Consider the following 19849-nt stretch of genomic DNA (forward strand, 5'->3'; position numbering starts at 1 on the left):
GGTTTCAGTTGTCATAGCAAACACAATCTCACATAGTAGACAAAAAATGTCTTCTAACAGGCAAATACGACAAAAGCAATCTAATCATCATCCGTAGCAGCAGCGTCAACATCTTCACCATGTGTATTAGTCTGAATCGTAATTCCTCAGAGTGTCATCTTCTTCTTCCTCCTTAATGTCCTCAAACATTGGCTTCTTCTTAATCAACTCTTGTATGACCATAACACGACAGGCAATCTTTTCGCCAGCGTCATTGACGTGATGGTTCTCAAAGATATTAGGAACATCCGTGGAATCTTGTACATCAGGAGAAGTGTAAGCATCATCTTATTGTGCAACTTCATTTAACGAATTCCTCTGCTCAAACCTTTGTGATACTCTCCAATCATCGCTACGTGCAAATGTGTTTTCCAAGAAAAATATCTGTGTTGCTTGATTTGCCAAAATAAAAGGCCCGTTGGTCTGGTACGCCGCCTTGACATTGATGGATTTGAAATAATCATCATCTCTAGGTTTTGCGATCCTGGAAAACATGTTATACCAATAACAACACAACAGAACCACACACCGATGATCCTCGAAACTGGAGATATACTACAACTGAACAATGTCTATTATGTTAGCATACATTTCAGTTGTCTCTCTGCCGTACATATCCGTGCTCATGATGGCACTGTTTTGTGTCTTCCTGCCTTCGTCGCGTGCAAGGGTGTTGTAGCGCACATCTCCGACAACGCAAGATTCATAATGTCTTACCTGAGTATCAGGACCCATTGCTAGTGCGTAAAGGGCATCATCAACTACTTGCCCATCGTCCCGCATCTTCTAAACATATGGTTAGAAAATAGACAAGTTGATCATCTTATGTACTCAATATATTAAAAAACTGATAGTGCAATTCAAAAGCTTACATAGCTCTTGAACCATTTCGCAAATCCTGCCATAACCAGTTTGTCAATGTTTCTTGGATTTTGTGGCAGCAACTCCTTTTTGTAGATGCTGCATAACATAGTGATCGCGTAAAACATCTAAATATATAAGAATGTGCTGCAAGTTTAGTAGATTACGATGTATAAAATCTGCCGTACTTAGCACTTACTTGATATAAGGTAGTATCTCAGGACAGTTATTCAACACATACCAAACCATTTTGTCCAAATCTTTAGGTTTGTCCTCTTGTCGACTCTTCCCTATAACTCGAATAGAATAATCGAAAACATTGAGCCCTAGATTGTCTTCACCCACCTCTTTGCTAAGCTAGTCAGCTGTTTCAATGTATTTTGAGCAGAATGTCAACGCTTCTGTAGCAATGTAGGCCGCTGCAATGGAACCCTCAGGTCTAGATCTGTTCCTAACATAGCCCTTGAAAGTTCCTAGTTGCCTTTGGGTACATCCATCCATACCGTACTGGACCTCTAAGTAGTGCCTCATCACGTAGATGAATAGCCAAATGCACCATCACATCAAAGAAGGCTGGAGGATATATCTTCTCAAGGTCGCATAATATAGTTGGTATTTTGTCTCTAAGATGCTCCAAAGCATCTATCCTGATATTGCTACTGCAGAGTTCCTTGAAGAATTGTCCCAACTCTGCAACTGCTCTGTATAAGTCAGGGCGGCCCAATCCTCTAAGGATAACAAGTAAAACCCTTTGAAGTAGGACTTGGCAATCATGAGTTTTCAACCCTTGTAACTTGTTTCCATCTGCACTGACTCTCCTTTCAGGGTTGGAAGCAAATCCATGTGGGAATCTCACACATGACAGGACCTCGAAGAATTCTTTTCTTTTTACCTTGTCGAAGACTTACATGGCTGGTGCCATATCCCGTGGTTTAACTTCATCTTCCACCTGCAAATCCTTTCTGACACCCAGGTGTGTCAAATCAATCCTAGATTTTAAGGTATCTTTTGTCTTGCCTTCAATATTGAGAAGTGTGCCGATAATGCTGTCACATATATTTTTCTCGACGTGCATCACATCAAGATTATGCCACAGAACCAAATCTTTCCAATAGTCCAAGTCCCACAAAGTGGACCTGCGGGTAAACAATAATCTTTCTTCTGCCCTGCCACGCTTCCTTTTCCCGCTACCATTACCAGGATGGTTTCCTAGTGTAATATGCCTGACCTTCTGTAATTCCACTTGAAACTCATCAGTGGTGATCCTCTTTGGTGCATCACGGTTTTCATGCTTTGCATTGAACACATGTCTTCGGTATTTTGTAGGACGTGGCTTGTCCTTGGCAAGGAAACGACGATGTCCAATGTAACATATCTGACTAAGTATTCCTTATGACAACAGATTCCTGTCACAGCGAACACATGCATTATAACCATGTGTCGTTCGCCCTGACATAGTGCCCAAAGCCGGATAATCATGGATGCACCAAATTATAACAGCACGCAGAAAGAAATCAGCTGGTGGGCTGCTATATAGGCCTCGAGTGAGAACACGCCTCCATAGCTGTTGAAGTTCCTCCACAAGAGGCTCCATGAATAAATCAAAATCTTTTTAGGACTTTTTGGACCTAGGATGAGCAAGTCCGTCATGTAGTTTGATTCTTTGGTGCAGACATTTGGAGGCATGTTGTAAGGGATAACAAGCACTGGACACATGCTATATGTCGCGCTTTGGTGGCCAAATGGGTTAAATCCATCTAAAGCTAAGCCAAGTCTAATGTTTCTCGGGCCAACAGCAAACTTTTTGTGTTTTTGATTGAAGCTTTCCAGTCACTACCATGAGATGGATGGCTCATTACATTCAGATCTCTGTACTCCTGGTTCCTAGAATGCCACAGTACATCCTCTCTTGTTTCTGCATCATGAAACAACCTATGCAATCTTGGTATAATTGGCAGAACATTATGAGGAACCCTCTTCACAGCATCGCCATCTTTCCATCTTGATGATTCGGACATTCACTTAAGTTGGCATAATCCTTTCGGAACAGAACAGAATTATTCTTACAAACATGGATCATATCATATCCAATTCCAACTGCACGAAGGAAATTCTTCATTTTACTATATGTGTGTGGCAGCTCAGAGGCATCTGGGAAAGATTTGCGAAAAGCAGCCAACATCACATCGAATGATTTTTTGGTCATCCATCCGCTCAGATGTCTTCACCTGAAGAAAGGTGACCATAGCTGAGAATACTGATAGCTTATTTCCTGGGGTGACAGCCACGTTGCATGGTTCCAACATGCGGGCCCATCATTTTTCTTCTGCAGGTGAAAGTTCACGAAATGCACGAGCATTTCGTAGCATTGTTTCAATGTTGGTCAAACTCACTGGCTCCGCCACCACCACCTCCTCCTCTTCCACCTGAGCATCAGGCAGATCAAGATGGTGATCTGCTGCTTCCAGATAGTCAGTAACATTGACGTTCACAACTTCACCATGATGAACCCACCTATTATATGTGACCGACATCCCATACAAGTGTAGATGATTTGCATAGTTGACTGGGGTCTTGTAACTGAATTGACACAACTGCTACATGGGCAGAGTGTTGGAGATATGCCCTAGAGGCAATCATGTGATGATGATATTTCCATATGTATTCATGAGTCCTTTGTATTGTCCTTGAGCATCATCAATGATATGTATCGATAAGTATGTGACTTGTTTGTGGAACTATGTATTGTATGATGATTGTTCTAATGGTCCCTAGTTGATAAGGCTATGCGGACACATATCCTTGACTATTATACGACTAGGTTGATGACTATGTTTCACAAGTCATGTGCATGGAGATGCTAAACCGATAGTATGGACTCAGAGATGGAGATCACTGAGTCGGACAGACCCACTTTGAGACGCAACAAGATATAGTCATATGTTAGTCTCAAGTACAATGTCTATGCCATGTCCTAGACCTGAGGTCCTCGCATGTTCTCGGGATGAGGATCGACTCACTTAGGGTCTATCAAATGCTACTCTGTAACTGGGTAGTTATAAAGGTAGCTTTCGGGTGAGTCGTGAGACATGCCACGAGACATGGTTGACCAATAAGGGATTTGCCTCTCCTATTTGGAGAGATATTCTCTGGGCCCTCTCAAGTGATCAGATTTGGAAAGCATGGCCATGCGACTTGGATTAAGTGTTAACCCAGTTCAGGAATCTATATCACGGTTTTGAGAAGAGAGGTTGAGCTATCACAAGGGTGACAAGTACTCGCCTTGAGCTTGACAAAAAATATCGTGAGGCAAAAGGAATGTTGTATATGACACATTGTCGAGGTTCGTCAAAAGACTTTACGCATACATGGGAGTTGGCATGTTCTGCTAGGAGCTGCTACCAACTATCGACTTGGTCGTGTCCATGCGTACGTGAACCTAAAGGGTCACACACTTAAGGGGCTGCAACCCATTCAGATTGGATTCGAGTGGAAAATGGATGTGGACTCCTAGTGGGCTCAAGTGTTGAGCCCACCTCGGAGGTCTATATAAAGGGGAGTGGGTGCACCACTTAGGGTTGATCTAATCTGACTCTGGTTAGCCACCGCCACTCCCCACTCCCATGCTGCGCGACCGGACCTAGCAGTCCGCCACTCGACGCTGCTCCCCGCATGTGTGGATACCTTGGAGGCATCACATCTACGGTGCTTGGACGAACCGTTCGAGGGAACCGTGAGGTGCTGTTCGTGGGAGATCACCATTCATGGGTCTTCGCTGTTAGAGGGAGATCGGCGACACAAGGATGAGATGGCCCGGGAGATCGGCTACACGCACCACCAACTCTACTTCCGCTGCAGTGACTGCGCGTCTAGTGGTAAACTCGATCTCGTAATCTATTTCCAGCAGCATGATCTTGGGTGCGCGGTAGAAAATTTTATTTGACGCTAGCGTAGTGTACCGCATGTTCCAACAGTGGTATCAGATCCTCTATTGTATGGTGATAGATTCAATGATATGCATATGAGATATGTAGATAGGTTCACGTGCGGGTCGATGAGATCGGCCGCGCACGTCAGTGTTGAAGATTGGTTTCGTGATCTTGCTTCCGTGATCGTGACGCAGAGGTCGTGACACGAGTTACCCCTACCGGTCAGTTTTCCTCCATTGGGGTAGACAGTGGAACGTAAATCCGGATGCAGCACGCGAAGATCAATGAGATTGATTGAATCGGAACATAGATCAACACCGTGGAAATATGATTTCCGCAGTGCTGAAATCTGTTGGAGCGATCTCGGTAAAACGGCTGCAACTTTTGCATACAAACTTAGATTTTGCTCCACGACCTATCAAACTGAAGCTAACGAAAAGTTGGATTAGCGACGAACCGTCAAAATACAATTTCGGCGCTTCTGGCTAGTCCAAAATCCGCTTGGAAAATAGAGTTTCAGGAGGTTTTACATTCGGCGGTAGAACGTCTGACTCATTTTTGCAGGGAATGCTTGTGATTTGTTATAGCCCATGAATGTTGCTTGTGTATATTGTTTTATGACCTGCGTGTCATGAGTGCTGCAACCGGCAGGAGCCATATGGTTGTCCCATTATTGTATTAATGACCTGCATGTCAACATGAGAAGCCATGTAATGTAATTTACTTTCAGTAGCTATTAGTTTGTAATAGCATAGTATCTTATGTAACACTTGGCGGTTGACACCATGGCATGGAGATGGAGATCGCCACAAGGACAACCATGCATGGAGATGGAGATCACCATGGGCAGACCGCGCACGTGGAGATGGAGATCACCATGCGCTGTGAAAAAGGGCTATACCATGTCACACATATATAAAGTGCTTGTGAAAGTCTATCCCTTTTATGCACCCTTCTTTTGCATGGTAGATGTTTTAAGTAGGGTGATCCCTCAAAGAATTTCAAGTATATATGCCTCCCCAATTGCTGCACCTTCACATGTCAAGCATATTTAGTGGTGGGCCTATAAAATTAGGGTGCTACTAGATCTCCTTGAAGTGATGGGTTTGTGTCGGACACTTACACACGAAGCATTGGTTGACTTGTCGTGGCTATCAAAACAGTTTTGGGCCACAAGACATAGGAGTTGGCGAGGCGTGGGATGTCCCCAACAACAAGAGTCGTATGGAGATACGATTAGCAAGAGTTTCTTACCGAGTGATCTTATCTTCTAGTAGTGATGCAAAAGCTCACTAGTCGGCATGATCATCTTGGATCTTGAATCACTAAGTATCAACCGAGGGATGTTGATTTTAGTGGGAGTAATGATCTTATTAAAATGTTTAATATGAATTACTCTTCATGAATACATGTCTTAGTATTTTGCATATTTCTGTTGTAGATCAATGGCACCACCTGCTCAAGTTACGCCTTTTGCGTTGAAATCAATCCTGGAAAAAGATAAATTGAATGGAACAAACTTTACCACCTGGTATAGAAACCTGAGAATTGTTCTTAGGCATGAGAAAAAGGAACAAGTTCTAGAGAACCCACTTCCAGAGGAACATGCCGATAATGCTAATGCCACAACCAAAAATGCCTACTAGAAACTCGTTGATGAATCAAACGAGATCAGTTGTCTCATGCTGGCTTCTATGGAGCCCGATCTGTAGCAGTAGTTCAAAAATATTGAGGCTTTCGATATGATCAAGAATCTCAAGAGCATGTTTCAAATGCAGGCCAAGACTGAAAGGTTCAATGTCCATCGATCCTTGATGGATTGTAAGCTGAAAGAGGGTGATCCACTAAGCCCGCATGTGATCAAGATGATCAGGTACATGCAAGCTCTGGATCGGTTGGGCTTCCCACTTGGGAACTGATGTCTACTACACAACCTTTTTCTTGTAGACGTTGTTGGGCCTCCAAGTGCAGAGGTTTGTAGGACAGTAGCAAATTTCCCTCAAGTGGATGATCTAAGTTTTATCAATCCGTAGGAGGCGTAGGATGAAGATGGTCTCTCTCAAGCAACCCTGCAACCAAATAACAAAGAGTCTCTTATGTCCCCAACACACCCAATATAAGGGTAAATTGTATAGGTGCACTAGTTCGGTGAAGAGATGGTGATACAAGTGGTATACGGATAGTAGATATGGGTATTTGTAATCTGAAAATATAAAAAGAGCAAGGTAACTAATGATAAAAGTGAGCGTAAACGGTATTGCAATGCGTTGAAACAAGGCCTAGGGTTCATACTTTCGCTAGTGCAAGTTCCCTCAACAATAATAACATAATTGGATCACATAACTATCCCTCAACATGCAACAAAGAGTCACTCCAAAGTCACTAATAGCGGAGAACAAATGAAGAGATTATGGTAGGGTATGAAACCACCTCAAAGTTATTCCTTCCAATCAATCCGTTGGGCTATTCCTATAAGTGTCACAAACAGCCCTAGAGTTCGTACTAGAATAACACCTTAAGACACAAATCAACCAAAACCCTAATGTCACCTAGATACTCCAATGTCACCTCAAGTATCTGTGGGTATGATTATACGATATGCATCACACAATCTCAGATTCATCTTTTCAACCAACACATAGAACCTCAAAGAGTGCCCCAAAGTTTCTACCGGAGAATCACGACGAAAACGTGTGCCAACCCCTCTGCATAGGTGTCACATCCCTAGCTTATGGTACTGCCTGGTGTTTTGCATCTTGTTGCATCATGTTTAAATTCTATTTAGGTTGAAATGGGGATTGACCAAACCCTAGCATCAGAAAGAATTCAACTAGGTTCAAATAAAAATATTTTCAATGAACCCAAAATGCCTTCCCAAAAATGTTCATCATCTAAGAACCTCTGCCAAAAATGGTGCACACTTTTCTAGGACACTTTGGATTTTTGAATTAATCCATAAGTATTTGAATTTGGACATTTAAATCTTATAAATATTTTTAATTGTCCAAATAATCCTGAAAGTACATGAGGCTGTTGGGAAATATTTCGAAGGTGCCTAAAATTATTTTCAGGATTTTACCAAGTGGTTTAGTATTTTTACTAAATCAGAAACAAATGTCAGAAAATAGAAAATAGAAATAAAAGACAGAGGAGAGAGATACGGCTTACCTGGCGCTCACCTGACATGGCCCAGCACGGCCCAGCCCACCAGAGCCAGGCGCCAGTCATCTCCTTCCTTGCCAGGAGGACGACGACGTGGCACACACACAGGAGGCGAAGCCACCTCCTGCTGCCTCCCCCGTCCTCACTCGAGCGCCACGGAGACGCCCGCAACCCCCTGGTCACTCTCCCCCGCTCTCCCATGCCTATCCCTCGTCTGTCCCCCTTCCCCGAGCACCACCGAGCGAAGCTCGTCGCCGCCGCTCACCGTCGCCGTAGCTACTGCCCACGCCGAGCCCCGTTGCCGTGTCCCACTGGTCCGCCGTCGAGCACCGCCTACCAAGACGAAGGTCACATCGCCGGACTCCCTGTGACGACGCCTCCGAGCTCGTCACCGCCGCATCTGCCGCCGGACTTTGCCCGTCGATCTGTGTCGTCCAGTGCCTCCCCGAGCTCAACGACGGTGCCGTTTGAATCTCTGTGAGCCACCGCGTTGATTTCCCCTTCTCCCCTGTCCTCCCGTTCCCTCTAGCTCCCTTGCCGCACGAGCCGAAGCTCGGCTCCGCAATTGCCGCAGCACGCGTGCTCCCCGTGCTCCGTTCACTGCTGTCGTGCAACGGGCGCGCCCTAGAGCACCCCTGGCGCTGCCGTGCAGCACATGCAGCTCGGTAGCGAGCCCTGGCGCAGCACCCGCACACCACCGAGCTCCGCCGCCGCATATGCTCGCCTCCGCCACCGCTACACGCCGTCCCCGGCATCCCCATGACCAACACTGGATGCCCCGCACCACGGGCTCTCCAACGCACCTAACCGCGCGACCAGCCGTGGCCGGAAACGGACGGCCGACAATCGTCGCCGCGTCGGGTCATCGCCGGCGTAACCACGCCGATGTGGCACGGCCATTAGGGGCTAATCCTACTGATTAGCCGCCCTTCAGCCACTGATAGTGGGCCCCGCAGCGGGTCAAATCCCAGTCAACACGGGATTAACTCCCAGTTAGCAGTGAGTCAATGACATGTGGGACCCGGTCGGCAGGTTTGACCTGGTCAGCCACAGTTGACCTGCTGATGCAGTGCTGATGCAGTAATGCCATTTTCTGGATTTATTCTTATTCAGGAATTTCAGAAAAGGTACTAAACTTCTAAAAATCATAGAAAATTATCTATAACTCCAAATAAGATAAGTTATATATGAAAAATGATCAGAAAAATCCAATCTATCCATCTGTACCATTTTCATGCATGTTAAAGCAACTTAACCCTGCTGTTTAAATCAAACATGATAATGCACTCTTTTGAATTCATAACTTGAGTTAGTATTTGAATCTTTGATTCAAATAAGCTCAAACCACCCTGGTTGTAGTTGCATTAGCCCAACACACTCATATTACCATGTCACATTCATGCATCATATTGTTGCATTGCATTGATTGTGTTTTCCTTCTCTGTTGCTGGTATTTGTCCCCTCTCGATAGACGTGCTTCCGACGATGAGTTTGATGACACCGATGAAGAGATATAATATCTTCAGGAGTGCCAGGCAAGCAAAACCCCCTTGTTCATTCCGATACAATCCCACTCTCTTGCTCCTGCTCTCTTTACTGCATTAGGACAACACCGATTCAACTGTTACATGCTGCGGTAGTTGAACCCTTTCCTCTGCATGACCTGTCATTGCCATAGTAAATAGATGAAACCCACTAGCATGAGTAGGAGTTGTTTGAGCCCTGTTGTGCCTACTCATTCATGCTTGTTTGTCATGCCTGCTACTGCTTAGAGTTGAGTCAGGTCTGATTCATCGGGGATGAATTGGAATGTGGTGAACATGTCCTACCGTTGAGAGCTAAGTGTGTGAACACGATTTCGTAAAGGTAGCGGTGAGAGGCCATGTAGGAGTACATGGTGGGTTGTCTCATTGCAGCCGTCCTCAGGAACTGATTTCTGTGTTTGTGATCCATGAACAGCTACTACCACACATTGGAATGCTTAAGTGCCCCTCTCGACTTATTAATCAACCTGATCTCTGTCCAGGAGTTGCAACTAGTTTCTGGTGTTTGTAGGTTGTGTTAGTAGTCTACCAAGTGGTACCTGGTACAGGTGGGCTTGGGACAGACTAGGCACCGTGGCACGGTGTACCAAGCGTAGATCCATCCGTCGAGGTGGGCTTGGGAACCCTGCACACATCATTTGGGGCCGTGAGCGACACCCCGGCCGGATCTCCTTGCGGATGGAACCCGAATAGGCGATAAACCTGGACTAGAGACTTGTTGGTTAGTCAGGTCGTGGCCGACTCCCTCGCCCGGCTTCCGCTTGAAGGTTGCCGAGGTACATGGCGTGTATAGGGTGATAAGTGGCGAGAGCGTGTGTGAAGAAGTACACCCCTGCAGGGTTATCATTATCTATTCGAATAGCCGGATTCCTCGGATATGGAAACTTGGACCCCTTGCATAGTTCATAGACAAGTGAAAGTGGATACTCTAAAACTCGCAAGATAAGCGTGAGTGCTATGGATGGCCTTCTCGTAGGGAGACGGGAGCGGATCCATAGTGGTGTATTGATATGGTGTATATGTGGACTCGTGTGCGCCACCTCAAAAGAGTTGCTTGTAGTCGTAGTTCAGGTTAGCCACTGAGTCAAAGATGGCTTGCTGCAGTTAAACTCCACCACCCCCTTTGTTGATACCGATGCATATGTAGTTAGTTCTGATGTAAGTCTTGCTGGGTACATTTGTACTCACGTTGGCTTAATTTATGTTTTGCAGAGAGACTTCAGTCTCGCTAGTAGTTCCACGTGGACTTCGACGTTTAGCTTGTTACCTTAGCTATGATCTTGTGCCCTCGGCAGGATCTGGTAGATAGTCAGGCTTCTCAGCCTTTTTCATTTATAGATGCCTGTACTCAGACATGTTAAGCTTCCGCATGTGCTTTGTCTGGTATGCTCTGAATGCTGGGTCATGAGACCCATGTCTGTAATATCTGGCTCTTCGGAGCCTAGTGAATAAATACTTGAGTCGTAGGGTTATGTTGTGATGCCATGTTGTATTTACACATATCGAGCATATTGTGTGTATGATTGAAATGCTTGGTATGTGTGGGATCCGGCAACCTAGTTGTTTATCCTTGGTAGCCTCTCTTATGGGGAAATGTAGTCTTGTGCTCCCATGAGCCATAGTAGTCCACTACAGCCCGGTTCATCGGAGTCCTGCTAGCCCAGCACTACTGCTCCGGAACACTTGACTAGCCGGCATGTGCTTCACTTCGTTCCTGTGTCTGTCCCTTCGGGGAAATGTCACGCGGTGACATCCGGAGTCCTGCCTAGCCTGCTACAGCCCGGGTTCCCGGAGTCCTGTTAGCCCAGTGCTACAGCCCGGATTCACACGCTGTTGACCGACATGCTCGATGTGATTCATGTATGCCTGTCCCCATAGGTCTGTGCCGCTTTGGGTTCACGACTAGCCATGTCGTCCTGGGTTCTCTGTCATATGGATGCTAGCGACACTATCATATACGTGAGCCAAGAGGCGCAAACGGTCCCGGGCCATGGTAAGGCGACACCCGTGGGAATACCATGCGTGAGGCCGCAAAGTGATATGAGGTGTTACATGCTAGATCGGTGTGACTTAGAATCGGGGTCATGACAATAGGTTCATGGGCGGAACCCGCAAGTTGATCACCAAAACATACATCAAATGAATCACGTGATATCCCATTGTCACCACAGATACGCACGGCAAGACATACATCAAGTGTTCTCAAATCATTAAAGACTCAATCAGATAAGATTACTTCAAGGGGAAAACTCAATCCATTACAAGAGAGTAGAGGGGGAGAAGAAACATAAGATCCAACTATAATAGCAAAGCTCGCGATACATCAAGATCGTACCAAATCAAGAAAACGAGAGAGAGAGAGAGAGATCAAACACATAACTACTAGTACATACCCTCAGCCCCGAGGGTGGACTACTCCCTCCTCGTCATGGAGAGCATCGGGATGATGAAAATGGCCACCGGAGAAGGATTTCCCCCTCCGGCAGGGTGCCGGAACGAGTCTAGATTGGCTTTCGGTGGCTACGGAGGCTTCTGGCGGCGGGACTCCCGATCTATTGCGCTCCCCGATTGTTTTAGGGTATATGGATATATATAGGCAGAAGAAGTACGTCAGGGGAGCCACGAGGGGCCCATGAGGGTGGAGGGCGCGCCCCCTGCCTCGTAGCTCCCTCGTTGCTTTCCTGACGTGCACTCCAAGTCTCCGGGTTGCTTTCCTTCCAAAAATAAGTTCCGTGAAGTTTCAGGTCAATTGGACTCCGTTTGATTTTCCTTTTCTGCGATACTCTAAAACAAGGAAAAAACAGAAACTGGCACTGGGCTTTGGGTTAATAGGTTAGTCCCAAAAATCATATAAAATAGCATATAAATGCATATAAACATCCAAGGTTGATAATATAATAGCATGGAACAATCAAAAATTATAGATACGTTAGAGACGTATCAGGGACTAGTTGTCCACAGATACAATTCTGGGTTCTCTTCCGAATAGCTATGGGCCGTTCATCTCGAACTACCATATGCATGGGATGGAAAAGAAGCTCACTGAATTGCATGGGATGCTCAAAGTGGCAGAGCAGGATATCAAGAAAGGTACGCACCATCAAGTGTTGATGGTGCAGAACTCGGCTAAGTTCAAGAAGAGCTGGTCCAAGAAAAAGGCTAAGGCAAAGGGCAAAGAGAAGGAGGCAACTCCAACTGCAGCCGCTGCGCCTAAGTCAGTGATGGCTTCGGGGAGTACTTGCTTTCACTGCAAGGAACCCAGGCACTAGAAAAGGAACTGCAGCAAGTGGCTTGCCGAGAAGGGAAAGAAGACTGGAAGTACGACTTCTTCTTCAGGTACACTTGTTGTATATGTTATAGACATTTATCTTGCTGATGTTTCTAGTAGCTCTTGGGTATATGATACCATATTGGTTGTTCACATATGCAACTCGATGTAGGGGCTAAGCATAACTAGGAATGTCGCAAGAGGAGAAGTTGACATTCGCGTCGGGAATAAAGCAAGGGTTGTTGCATTGGCCGTCGACACTATGCAACTTAATTTACCTTCAAGATTTGTAATGGAACTTGATAATTGTTATAATGTTCCTGCTTTGAGTCAAAACATTATTTCTGCCTCATGTTTGATGAGACAAGGTTATGAATTTAGTATTAAGGACAATGGTTGTTCCATTTACTTGAATAATATGTTTCATGGCTTTGCACCCGTTGTGAATGGGTTATGTATCCTAGATCTTGAAGGTGAATCAGTCTATAACATAAATGTCAAGAGGCATAAGCCTAATGAGATAATCCGACTTACATCTGGCATTGTCGACTAGGACACATTAGTCAAAAGCGCATGAAGAAGCTCCAGGATGATGGAATTATAACTTCGTTTGATTTTGAATCATTCGAGACATGCGAGTCTTGCCTACTCGGCAAGATGACTAAGACTCCTTTTGCAAAGAGTTGTGAGAAGGCGTTCGAGCTGTTGGAACTTATACATAGTGATGTATGTGGACCAATGAGCACGACAACTAGAGGTGGTTTCCAATACTTCGTGACTTTTACCGACAACTTGAGTAGATATGGATATGTCTACTTGACGAGGCACAAGTCAGAAACTTTTGAAAAGTTCAAGGAGTTTCTGAACGAAGTGGAAAATCAACTCTGCAAGAAAATCAAACTTCTATGATCAGATCGTGGCGGTGAGTATTTGAGACAGGAGTTTGATGATCATTTTAAGAGTCGTGGAATAGTTCCACAACTGACCCGGGGTACGCCACAAAGAAATGGCGTGTCTGAATGGAGGAATCGGACCTTGTTGGACATGGTCCAATCAATGATGAGTCAGTCGGATTTACCCTTGTCATTTTGGGGATACGCTCCAGAAACTGCAGCTTTCACACTAAACAGGGTACCATCTAAGTCCGTAGATAAGACACCATATGAGATATGGACTGCGAAGAGTCACAATTTATCTTTTCTAAGAATTTGGAGATGTGAAGCATATGTCAAGCGACTCCAGTCGGACAAGCTCACACCCAAATCGGACAAGTGCATATTCGTTGGATATCCAAGGGAAACCTTGAGATATTACTCCTACAACCATGAAGAGGGCAAAGTGTTTGTTGCTCGACATGGAGTTTTCTTGAGAAAGAGTTTCTCAATCGGAAGGCTAGTGGGAGGACGGTCTGACTCGAAGAAATTCGAGAACCACACATGGACGTTCTGGTAGGTGATTCTGTCGCAACGGAATTAGTCAGGGAACCCGTGGTGGAGTCGACGTCGGTTCCATGGAGGTCGGAAAGGTTACGCAATTTGCATGACTGCAATGTGTTGTTCTTGGAGAATAATGAGCCGACTACGTATGCGGAAGCAATGGAGAGCCCTGATTCCGAGTTATGGCTTGAGGCCATGAGATCCGAATTAAAGTCCATGGATGACAATCAAGTTTGGAACTTGGTTGATCTGCCAGATGGCGGTCGAGCCATTGAGTGCAAGTGGATCTTTAAGAAGAAAACTAATATGGACGGAAATGTCATAGTCCATAAGGCTCGACTTGTCGCTAAAGGTTATTGACAAGTTCAAGGAGTTGACTATGATGAGACTTACTCACCGGTAGCGATTCCTAAATCAATTCAGATCATTCTTGCTATAGCGGCATATTTCGACTATGAGATATGTCAGATGGATGTCAAAACGGCTTTCCTTAATGGAAATTTAACCGAGGATGTGTATATGACACAACCCGAGGGTTTTGTCGATCCAAAGAAGTCTAGCATGGTATGAAAGCTTCAAAGATCCATTTATGGATTAAGGCTAGCATCTTGGAATTGGAACATTCGTTTTAATGAAGCGGTCAAAGAGTTTGGCTTCATCAAGAACGACTGTGATCATTGTGTATTCAAGAAGGTCAGTGGGAGCTCAGTTGCATTTTTGGTCCTATATGTGGATGACATATTATGGATTGGAAATGATGTTCAAATGCTTGAATCTATCAAGGACTCATTGAAAAATAGTTTTTCTATGAAGGACTTGGGAGAAGCAGCTTATATTTTGGGAATCAAGATCTATAGAGATAGATCGAGAAGGCTTATTGGATTAAGCCAGAGTGCATATACTAACAAGATGTTGAAGCGGTTCAACATGCAAGATGCCAAGAAGGGTTTCTTGGCCATGTCACATGGCATTAGTCTTAGCAAGACTCAGAGTCCTTCGACTCCTGATGAGCGAGGATGCATGGATGGGATTCTATATGCTTCGGCTGTTGTGTCCATCATGTATGCTATGGTATGTACTCGTCTTGATGTTAGCTTTGCTCTTAGCATGGTGGGCAGATACCAAGCTGATCTAGGTGAGAGTCACTGGACAGCGGTTAAGAATATCCTTAAGTACTTGAGAAGGACCAAGGATATGTTCCTGGTTTATGGAGGTGAGAATGAGCTCGTTGTGAAGAGTTACACCAATGCTAGTTTCCAAACTGATAGGGATGATAGTCGATCGCAATCTGGGTTTGTGTTCATTCAGAACGGAGGAGCAATGAGCTGGAGGAGCTCCAAGCAAGATACAATAGTTGATTCTACAATAGAGGCCGAGTACATCGCGGCTTCTGAAGCTGCAAAGGAAGGTGTTTGGGTGAAGAATTTGATTTCTAATCTTGGTGTGCTTGAGAGCGCGTCCAAGCCATTGGACCTCTATTGTGATAATAGTGGTGCCATTGTGCAAGTCAAGGAACCACAGAACCATCATAAAACCCAACACATACTTAGGCATTTTAACATTATTTGCGACATTGTCGAAAGAGGTGATGTAAACATATGCAAGGTACACACAGATGCAAATGTTGCTGATCCATTGACAAAGCCTCTCCCATGGCCGAAGCATGAGGTGCACATGAGCTCCATGGGCATATGATGCGTAAATGATTGACTCTAGTGCAAGTGGGATACTGTTGGAGATATGCCCTAGAGGCAATCATGTGATGATGATGTTTCCATATGTATTCATGAGTCCTTTGTATTGTCCTTGAACGTCATCAATGATATGTGTCAATAAGTATGTGACTTGTTTGTGGAACTATGTATTGTATGATGATTGTTCTAATGGTCCCTAGTTGATAAGGTTATGCGGACACATATCCTTACTAGTATACGACTCGGTTGATGACTATGTTTCACAAGTCATGTGCATGGAGATGCTAAACCGACAGTATGGACTCGGGGATGGAGATCACCGAGTCGGACATACCCACTTTGAGATGCAGCAAGATATGGTCATCTGTTAGTCTCAAGTACAATGTCTATGCCATGTCCTAGACCTGAGGTCCTCACATGTTCTCGGGATGAGGATCGACTCACTTAGGGTCAATCAAACGCTACTCCATAATTGGGTAGTTATAAAGGTAGCTTTCGGGTGAGTCATGAGACATGCCGCGAGACATGGTTGACCAAGAAGGGATTTGCCCCTCCTATTTGGAGAGATATTCTCTGGGCCCTCTTGAGTGATTAGATTTGGAAAGCATGGCCATGTGACTTTGCTAAAGTGTTAAACCAGTTCAGGAATCTGTATCACGATTTCGGGAAGAGAGGTCCAACTATCACAAGGGTGACAAGTACTCGCCTTGAGATCGACAACAAATATCGTGAGGCAACACTACTACGGCATGCTGCTAACGCGACACTACGATCAGAGACCCTTCGATGAAACTGTGTGCGATGCAATAATCTCAAACAGTGGTGGAAAAAACCCGTCAAAAAAGGTGCAAAACGTTTGTGATGGCGGATGCATCAAACATGGTTTGGATTTTAGTTGCGTATGCGATTCAGGGCATATGGTTCAATTCAATTAACCGTTTTCGATGAGGAGGAACAAAATAAACGGGCAGCCAGATGAAGGTGTGTGCGATGTATAGCATACGGTTCACTCGGATGAACTATTTGTGATTAGGAAACACAAAAGAAACGGTCAGCCAGATCAAGGTGTGTGCGATATACGACATGTGGTTTACTCAAATGAACTGTTTGCGTTGAGACAAGAGAACAGAAACGGTTCAATATAACAAATACCATAAATATTGCAAGGTTCAAATTCAAAGATTACAACGCCCAAATTCAAACATTGCAAGTTGCGTCATTTTTGAAAATGGATCAGTCGCTGACAAGTCATGTATGGGTTTGACACAATGACTTCCAATTGCTTTGCCATATGCTCTTCCAATACGAAGTTTGGCATTTTTGGAGGCTATTCCATTCCGCAGTACATGCCGACTCTGATAATCATACCATTCATCTTTCCTAATTAAATGCGTGTTCAACCTCAGTACCCTCAGCACCTTTGCTCTGGCAAGAAAAAACCTGGGGAGTGTAATCTCCAGTAAGGTCCCTTGGTAGAAGTTCAAAGTAATATTTGAGAGATGCAAATCTAGGCATTCGATGTGATTGTCGTTATAAACATTATCCACCTCCGGGCCTATTATTATCTGCAAAAGAAGAGAACGTGTTAGTGCCTACATGCAGTTTTGAACACTGCTACACGCCCATTTGGTTTGCAGGATTTGTAAAATGCACCAACGTGCCATCTTCGATCTGCATGATTAACATGGGCATTTGATTACAATCTAGAAGCATGTAGCCTTCTTCACAAGAGGTTGGATTGGATGAAAAAAATCCCTAAGAAAACTAGTACAGATGAATCCAAAATAGAAATGCTTATGGACGATTGTAACCATATGAATGAAGCAAGCAATATGGGGTGGGGGTGTATGTCCTAAAATCCTCCAAAATTCCTTCAGAAATCATAGTACATTGTCATTATAAACTTGGGAAAAGGTGCAAAAAATTGAACTCCCTTATGGTTAATATTTAACAGGAAATGAACATCACCTCGATATACAACTTCTTCAGGCACGAAAAGCATCTCAGGCAACTGACAACTTGGTCCAGGTTAGGGCCGACAGATTCTAGTGCCAAGACCTTCACTGTGCCCAGAGTTTGGGTGAAGCTTCGCTGGATGACAGACGAACATACATCTTCAAAACTAGAAATGACATTGATATTAAGAAGGAGAGGTATAAGGCGACTATTGTACCTGAAAGTTGTAGTATTTGACGGACGAGTAGCCCACCACTTTCAATTTCGCCGCAGAAATGACATTGATTCTTGTTGGACCTTGTTGATCAACTACAAGTAATCTCTCAAGTGAAGGTGTGTCCTGGATGACCATATTGTGTTCCACCTTTTATGATCTCTCGTTGTAGCACCAGCAACACACATAAATAGTCCAGAGAGTCCTAGAGGTGATGTGCAAGGTACTCGACCAATTCATCGCCTGAAGACGAAGGAACTCGAGTGCAGTACAGCCGTGGAGCAGGCGCTCCATGTAATCCTTTGGGATGCGGACAGCAACGAGCTCGAGGTGCTTCAGTCATGGTAGAAAAAGAGCGGGCGCGTCATTAGGGGGGGCAATGGCAGTTCATGAACTTGGCGAGGCGCAGCATGGGCGCGAAGCCGAGCGCGGACATTGGCAGCAAGCACATATGCCCATCTTTATAACTGAGCTTCTTGAGATGATCTATGGCGGGGGATCAGAACCACTCGTCAAGCTTGGCTCGATCCTTGCCATTGGAATAGAACTTGCCTATGATAAGGCCTTTGATTGGGCCATGGTGACTGTCGATGATCTGGGAGAATGCATCCAAGCTTTGGCGATAGCCATGGCAGAGCTTGTGGGCGTCGAGGAGGTCGATAGGGGTGAGGAGCCATAGGGGGCGCCACCACCGGGAAAAGGGAAGTTATCCTCGCCCGATATTTGATTGGGAGGAGGGATATGATGACTATCAACATATCATCGGGGAGGTTGTTGATGAAGTCCAGGTCTACAGGAGTCGCTTGCGGTTCTTTCTCGATCCGCCTCCGCTTGCTGGTAGCCTCGTTCTCCACCTCGTCGGCGGCGACAGAAACCTCGGTCTCCATCACGCTGTGCTTCGGTGCTTCAGCAACCCCGGCGTCGCCACTCCCTCCGATGGGGCGCTTCGGTGAAATCCTCGTACACTGATGGCTTTGAGGACTCAGAGCGGCATCGAGGATGCGGGCGGAGAGAGAGGAATTGTGTGTGTGGCGAGGATGGGGGGGGGGGTGCGGCCGCTCGGCGACACCATTAATATAGACCAGTGGGAGCGAGGCGGGCGGCGGTCCAAGGCTGTCTCGCTTCCCGGTGAGAACGACTGCTTAATCTCTAGTATGAATGAAATCTATGCTTAATTACTGGATTTTAGTTGCAAAAAATAGATAGTGCTATTGATTTTTAGGTGCATATTTTGACAAATCACAGAGTCTCTTGTCTTAGCGCCGAAGTCTGGCTTTAATTTGCATACTATAATCTGAACCGTTTGCGTTGAAGAGATGCATAGATCCTGCGTTGAATAGCTTGTATGCTTTACAGTGAGCCTACGCACCGGACCGCGCTCGCACGCCTCCCGTTCAGTCAAGCAGCTGTCCACACGACACCTCCTATAGCCATTAAAACCAAGACACATGGCGTCACGTGAATGGTTAACAGAATGCACATGGTTTGAATTATACAAACGTTTGAGATATTAAAGTGGCAGCTATATTTTGAAAATGCCTTTGTTGGCTGTCATTATTCGAGTGCGCTTTCTCTCAAAATGGATACCTAAGCATGCACCCAAGGACACGGATTTGATTTTTCAACCAATTTATATGCACTCGAGCATGTGCATGTAGTTCAAATTTGAATTATGCACATAAATGCATTGAAAACTTAGTTAATGTATAAAAATGTCCAAACGAACCCCGAAAAAACACAAAAATT

The sequence above is a fragment of the Triticum aestivum genome, chromosome 3A (genome assembly GCF_018294505.1).
Source record: "Triticum aestivum cultivar Chinese Spring chromosome 3A, IWGSC CS RefSeq v2.1, whole genome shotgun sequence".
Classification (NCBI taxonomy): Eukaryota; Viridiplantae; Streptophyta; class Magnoliopsida; order Poales; family Poaceae; genus Triticum; species Triticum aestivum.